The sequence below is a fragment of the Amia ocellicauda genome, unplaced genomic scaffold, assembly GCF_036373705.1.
Source record: "Amia ocellicauda isolate fAmiCal2 unplaced genomic scaffold, fAmiCal2.hap1 HAP1_SCAFFOLD_177, whole genome shotgun sequence".
NCBI classification, from domain to species: domain Eukaryota; kingdom Metazoa; phylum Chordata; class Actinopteri; order Amiiformes; family Amiidae; genus Amia; species Amia ocellicauda.
Window position 1 is genome coordinate 67,501 of NW_027102740.1, and position 7,500 is coordinate 75,000.

The following is a 7,500-nucleotide window of genomic DNA, read 5'->3' on the forward strand; positions in this document are numbered from 1 at the left end:
GGAGGTCTGCCTGCCTGCCCTGGAGGTCTGCCTGCCTGCCTGTTAGCCCTGGAGGTCTGCCTGCCTGCCCTGGAGGTCTGCCTGTTAGCCCTGGAGGTCTGCTATCCAGCCCTGGTAGCAGCACTGCCTGCCCTGGAGGTCAGCTATCCAGCCCTGGAGGTCTGCCTGCCTGCCTGTTAGCCCTGGTAGCAGCACTGCCTGCCCTGGAGGTCTGCCTGCCTGCCCTGGCAGCAGCACTGCCTGCCCTGGAGGTCTGCTATCCAGCCCTGGAGGTCTGCTATCCAGCCCTGGAGGTCTGCCTGCCTGCCCTGGCAGCAGCACTGCCTGCCCTGGAGGTCTGCCTGCCTGCCCTGGAGGTCTGCCTGCCTGCCATCCAGCCCTGGAGGTCTGCTATCCAGCCCTGGTAGCAGCACTGCCTGCCCTGGAGGTCTGCCTGCCTGCCCTGGAGGTCTGCCTGCCTGCCCTGGAGGTCTGCTATCCAGCCCTGGAGGTCTGCCTGCCTGCCTGTTAGCCCTGGAGGTCTGCCTGCCTGCCTGCCTGCCTGCCTGCCTGCCTGCCCTGGAGGTCTGCCTGCCTGCCTGTTAGCCCTGGAGGTCAGCCTGTTAGCCCTGGAGGTCTGCCTGCCTGCCCTGGTAGCAGCACTGCCTGCCTGCCTGCCTGCCTGCCTGCCCTGGAGGTCAGCCTGCCAGCCCTGGAGGTCTGCTATCCAGCCCTGGTAGCAGCACTGCCTGCCCTGGAGGTCTGCCTGCCTGCCCTGGAGGTCAGCCTGTTAGCCCTGGAGGTCTGCCTTCCAGCCCTGGAGGTCTGCCTGTTAGCCCTGGAGGTCTGCTATCCAGCCCTGGTAGCAGCACTGCCTGCCCTGGAGGTCTGCTATCCAGCCCTGGAGGTCTGCCTGCCTGCCTGTTAGCCCTGGTAGCAGCACTGCCTGCCCTGGAGGTCTGCCTGCCTGCCCTGGCAGCAGCACTGCCTGCCCTGGAGGTCTGCTATCCAGCCCTGGAGGTCTGCCTGTTAGCCCTGGAGGTCTGCTATCCAGCCCTGGAGGTCTGCCTGTTAGCCCTGGAGGTCTGCTATCCAGCCCTGGAGGTCTGCCTGCCAGCCCTGGAGGTCTGCTATCCAGCCCTGGAGGTCTGCCTGTTAGCCCTGGAGGTCTGCTATCCAGCCCTGGAGGTCTGCTATCCAGCCCTGGTAGCAGCACTGCCTGCCCTGGAGGTCTGCTATCCAGCCCTGGAGGTCTGCCTGCCTGCCCTGGTAGCAGCACTGCCTGCCCTGGAGGTCTGCCGGCCTGCCCTGGAGGTCTGCCTGCCTGCCCTGGAGGTCTGCCTGCCTGCCTGTTAGCCCTGGAGGTCTGCTATCCAGCCCTGGAGGTCTGCCTGCCAGCCCTGGAGGTCTGCTATCCAGCCCTGGAGGTCTGCCTGTTAGCCCTGGAGGTCTGCTATCCAGCCCTGGAGGTCTGCCTGCCTGCCTGTTAGCCCTGGAGGTCAGCCTGTTAGCCCTGGAGGTCTGCCTGCCTGCCCTGGTAGCAGCACTGCCTGCCTGCCTGCCTGCCTGCCTGCCCTGGAGGTCAGCCTGCCAGCCCTGGAGGTCTGCTATCCAGCCCTGGTAGCAGCACTGCCTGCCCTGGAGGTCTGCCTGCCTGCCCTGGAGGTCAGCCTGTTAGCCCTGGAGGTCTGCCTTCCAGCCCTGGAGGTCTGCCTGTTAGCCCTGGAGGTCTGCTATCCAGCCCTGGTAGCAGCACTGCCTGCCCTGGAGGTCTGCTATCCAGCCCTGGAGGTCTGCCTGCCTGCCTGTTAGCCCTGGTAGCAGCACTGCCTGCCCTGGAGGTCTGCCTGCCTGCCCTGGCAGCAGCACTGCCTGCCCTGGAGGTCTGCTATCCAGCCCTGGAGGTCTGCCTGTTAGCCCTGGAGGTCTGCTATCCAGCCCTGGTAGCAGCACTGCCTGCCCTGGAGGTCTGCTATCCAGCCCTGGAGGTCTGCCTGCCTGCCCTGGTAGCAGCACTGCCAGCCCTGGAGGTCTGCTATCCAGCCCTGGAGGTCTGCCTGCCTGCCCTGGAGGTCTGCTATCCAGCCCTGGAGGTCTGCTATCCAGCCCTGGTAGCAGCACTGCCTGCCCTGGAGGTCTGCTATCCAGCCCTGGAGGTCTGCCTGCCTGCCTGTTAGCCCTGGAGGTCAGCCTGTTAGCCCTGGAGGTCTGCCTGCCTGCCCTGGAGGTCTGCTATCCAGCCCTGGTAGCAGCACTGCCTGCCCTGGAGGTCTGCCTGCCTGCCCTGGAGGTCTGCCTGTTAGCCCTGGAGGTCTGCTATCCAGCCCTGGAGGTCTGCCTGCCTGCCCTGGAGGTCTGCCTGCCTGCCCTGGAGGTCTGCTATCCAGCCCTGGAGGTCTGCCTGCCTGCCTGTTAGCCCTGGAGGTCTGCCTGCCTGCCCTGGAGGTCTGCCTGCCTGCCTTCCAGCCCTGCCTGCCTGCCTGCCTGCCCTGGAGGTCAGCCTTCCAGCCCTGGCAGCACGGCCTACCAGCCTGCCAGCCTGCCCTCCCCAGCCACACAGCCCTGCCTGCCTGCCCTGGAGGTCAGCCTTCCAGCCCTGGAGGTCTGCCTGCCTGCCTTCCAGCCCTGCCTGCCTGCCTGCCTGCCCTGGAGGTCAGCCTTCCAGCCCTGGCAGCACGGCCTACCAGCCTGCCAGCCTGCCCTCCCCAGCCACACAGCCCTGCCTGCCTGCCCTGGAGGTCAGCCTTCCAGCCCTGGAGGTCTGCCTGCCTGCCTTCCAGCCCTGCCTGCCTGCCTGCCTGCCCTGGAGGTCAGCCTGCCTGCCTGCTGCTGCTAGGCCGCTGCCCCGAGCCGCCGACCCCATCGACAGGAACACGAGAGAGTTTACAAGCGAGAGGAGGCCACATATTCGACACCTCTCGTGCTCGTTTTAGGGTCCTCTCCAGTCTGTTTGGACGTGTGTTATTCTGAATCTGCTGCTTTAACTCAAGGGATTCTGTCGTGATTGATGCCTTGTACTTCGCTGTATGTTTGCACTGGTGTTGTAAGTCGCCCTCTGTAAGATCATCATTTATTATCTGCCAAGAAATAAAGATCATCATAATGTTCCCCAACTTTCAGCTTCTGGGGAGTTTGTTCCAGAGTGTGACGACTCTCTCTCTATCACCATCTCTCTCTCTATCTCCATCTCTCTATCACCATCTCTCTCTCTCTATCTCTATCTCTCTATCACCATCTCTCTCTCTATCTCCATCTCTCTCTATCTCCATCTCTCTCTATCTCCATCTCTCTATCTCCACCTCTCTCTCCCTCTCCACCTCTCTCTCTCTATCTCTCCCTCTCTCTATCTCTCCCTCTCTCTATCTCTCCCTCTCTCTCACTGTGTGTGTGTGTGTGTGTGTGTACAGCAGTGTCCCTAGACGAGAGAGAGATCCCTAGACGGGGAAATTACTTTCAAACTGCAGTACCGAAATGTGTCCGTTAGATGGCAGCATGCACCAAGGAATGAAGGAAAGTGCAAAACAAAATGAAAAGGCACATCGCCTGGGCCAAAAATAATCGTAACAAATCAACGGGGGCATTTCTCGGAAAACTAACACCGGGGCAGTGCTCAGGGGGGTCCCACCTCGTGGCCACCCGGTTTGGGGGGCCATCGGGGCCGGCTGAAGAATCGCCCATACTCTGCCATAGGCAGCCCACGGTCCATCCGATCAGAGCAATGCCGGGCGGCCGGCAACCTATGGATCATAACACATCAACGGAGGCATGATAAGAGCATCTTTTATTATCTGCCAAGAAATATAGACCATCACAATGTTCCCCAACTTTCAGCTTCTACCACATCGCTGGGGAGTTTATTCCACTGTGTGACTACTCTCTCTCTCTCTGTGTGTGTGTGTGTGTGTGTGTGTGTGTGTGTGTGTGTGTGTGTGTGTGTGTGTGTGTGTGCAGCAGTGTCTCCGGTTTTCCTTTTGGAATGCCTTGAAGCCGGGGGGGCTTTGCACTCATGAGAACATAGGGTGTCCTTGCCCTCCTTTCGCAGCCCAGGGCATTGAGAGATCCCTAGACGGGGAAATTACTTTCAAACTGCAGTACCGAAATGTGTCCGTTAGATGGTAGCATGCACCAAGGAATGAAGGAAAGTGCAAAACAAAATGAAAAGGCACATCGCCTGGGCGAAAAATAATCATAACAAATCAACGGGGGCATTTCTCGGAAAACTAACACCGGGGCAGTGCTCAGGGGGGTCCCACCTCGTGGCCACCCGGTTTGGGGGGCGATCGGGGCCGGTTCCGAAAATCGCTAAATCTCCCATAGCCAGCCCACGCTCCATCCGATAGAGCAATGCCGGGCGGCCGGCCGGCAACTACGGATCATAACAAATCAACGGGGGCATTTCTCGGAAAACTAACACCGGGGCAGTGCTCAGGGGGGTCCCACCTCGTGGCCACCCGGTTTGGGGGGCGATCGGGGCCGGTTCCGAAAATCGCTAAATCTCCCATAGCCAGCCCACGCTCCATCCGATAGAGCAATGCCGGGCGGCCGGCCGGCAACTACGGATCATAACAAATCAACGGGGGCATTTCTCGGAAAACTAACACCGGGGCAGTGCTCAGGGGGGTCCCACCTCGTGGCCACCCGGTTTGGGGGGCGATCGGGGCCGGTTCCGAAAATCGCTAAATCTCCCATAGCCAGCCCACGCTCCATCCGATAGAGCAATGCCGGGCGGCCGGCCGGCAACTACGGATCATAACAAATCAACGGGGGCATTTCTCGGAAAACTAACACCGGGGCAGTGCTCAGGGGGGTCCCACCTCGTGGCCACCCGGTTTGGGGGGCGATCGGGGCCGGTTCCGAAAATCGCTAAATCTCCCATAGCCAGCACACGCTCCATCCGATAGAGCAATGCCGGGCGGCCGGCCGGCAACTACGGATCATAACAAATCAACGGGGGCATTTCTCGGAAAACTAACACCGGGGCAGTGCTCAGGGGGGTCCCACCTCGTGGCCACCCGGTTTGGGGGGCGATCGGGGCCGGTTCCGAAAATCGCTAAATCTCCCATAGCCAGCCCACGCTCCATCCGATAGAGCAATGCCGGGCGGCCGGCCGGCAACTACGGATCATAACAAATCAACGGGGGCATTTCTCGGAAAACTAACACCGGGGCAGTGCTCAGGGGGGTCCCACCTCGTGGCCACCCGGTTTGGGGGGCGATCGGGGCCGGTTCCGAAAATCGCTAAATCTCCCATAGCCAGCACACGCTCCATCCGATAGAGCAATGCCGGGCGGCCGGCCGGCAACTACGGATCATAACAAATCAACGGGGGCATTTCTCGGAAAACTAACACCGGGGCAGTGCTCAGGGGGGTCCCACCTCGTGGCCACCCGGGTCTGGGACCGATGGGAGCACTTTAAAATTTTCGAGTCAGGGGACCAGACGGCCGAGTGAAAAACTTTGAAAAATATTCTATCTCCTCACTCCCATTGACTTTACATTAGGGCGACCAGGCGGCCGGCGGAAAAAAAATCATAACAAATCAACGGGGGCATTTCTCGGAAAACTAACACCGGGGCAGTGCTCAGGGGGCTCCCAGCTATCAGCCACCCTATCCCGGGACCGATGGGAGCACTTTAAAATTTTCGAGTCAGGGGACCAGACGGCCGAGTGAAAAACTTAGAAAAATTTTCTATCTCCCCTAGGTGACCAGGCAGCCGGAGCTGATTTTTCTGACCCCTAAAACAATTATTAAAAGGTATTTTTTCGCCAAACTAAGACTTTTAAAATTCAAATAGGATGATTATCTACTGCCCCAGTGGGTTTTTGAACCATTTTAAGCCTTTTTGACAGTTTTCATTTTTCCCCCATTGACTTCAATGGGAGTTAGGTGACCAGTCCTCCGACTTTTGAACCTCTCCTGGGGGGGCTGTGAGCCCCCGATTTCTTTGCAAAGCACGTCATTCGATTCGTCTCAGTCCCCTCTATATACCCCGTGTGTTTGTTTTCTCGAAAAACCCCCGGAACACGGTTTTTTAGGGGGGGGGTGGGGGGGGGGTACTTCGGAGCCATTTGGGGGGGGGTAAACGACATTTCCCGAAATTAATTTTAACACAGCCTTCCTCAGAATCGCTTTTCCAACAAAATCCTTTTTATTTCGAGTCTCTACGATGTTCCTAAGTGGTCGAAACCACTTTTGGACAGTTTTTACACCAAACGGCTCGGGCGCACAGCGGGCCGTGTGCCGATGGGCGGTTCTCGCGGGTCTGAGGCGGGGCTAGGCTGCTCGCGGCGGGCATGGGAGTGCCGTGTGCAGCCGCCACAGTGTTCCAGGCTGTCAGCATTTCTCTACGGTGCCGGGGGAAATACAGGAACTGGGTTTTTGAAGACACTTAGTGCAATGAGAGAGGTCAAAACTGAGCTAAGGGCACTTGCTGGAGGAAAGTGGCTGGGCCCCGCTAGCTCTTTTACGGACACTTTCTGGACTTGGCCCGGGATTTTCAGACGGTTCTTTGCGACTGTCTGATCATCCAGCGAAATGCAAGGGGGGGAACGGTCCCGGCCGCACCCCGCGTTTCAGGCCTCGTCGGCGGCCCGCTCCGGCGGCTGCGCCCGCTAAGTCTTCGCGGCCCGCCGTGGAGAGTGTGTATGCTGCCCGCCCCAGACGTTCACCCCAAGGGCTTGCGGGCCTTTAAGGGTCTGTCTTTCGGGGTTTCACGGGCTCTGACCTCACCTCCCTGTGGTTCCCGACCGGGGTGTATGTATGCTGCCCGCCCCAGACGTTCACCCCAAGGGCTTGCGGGCCTTTAAGGGTCTGTCTTTCGGGGTTTCACGGGCTCTGACATCTCCCCGGTGGTTCCCACGGAACGGACATATGTATGCTGCCCGCCCCCGGCAGGAACCCCAAGGGCTTGCGGGCCTTTAAGGGTGAGTGCGGGGGGCGTACGGGCTCTGACATATCTCCGGTGGCTCCCACGGAACGGACATATGTATGCTGCCCGCCCCCGGCAGGAACCCCAAGGGCTTGCGGGCCTTTAAGGGTGAGTGCGGGGGGCGTACGGGCTCTGACATATCTCCGGTGGCTCACACGGAACGGACATATGTATGCTGCCCGCCCCCCGGCAGGAACCCCAAGGGCTGTCCCGGCCTTTAAGGGTGAGTGCGGGGGGCGTACGGGCTCTGACATATCTCCGGTGGCTCCCACGGAACGGACATATGTATGCTGCCCGCCCCCGGCAGGAACCCCAAGGGCTGTCCCGGCCTTTAAGGGTGAGTGCGGGGGGCGTACGGGCTCTGACATATCTCCGGTGGCTCCCACGGAACGGACATATGTATGCTGCCCGCCCCCCGGCAGGAACCCCAAGGGCTGTCCCGGCCTTTAAGGGTGAGTGCGGGGGGCGTACGGGCTCTGACATATCTCCGGTGGCTGCCACGAGACGGAATATGTATGCTGCCCGCCCCCGGCAGGAACCCCAAGGGCTGTCCCGGCCTTTAAGGGTGAGTGCGGGGGGCGTACGGGCTCTGA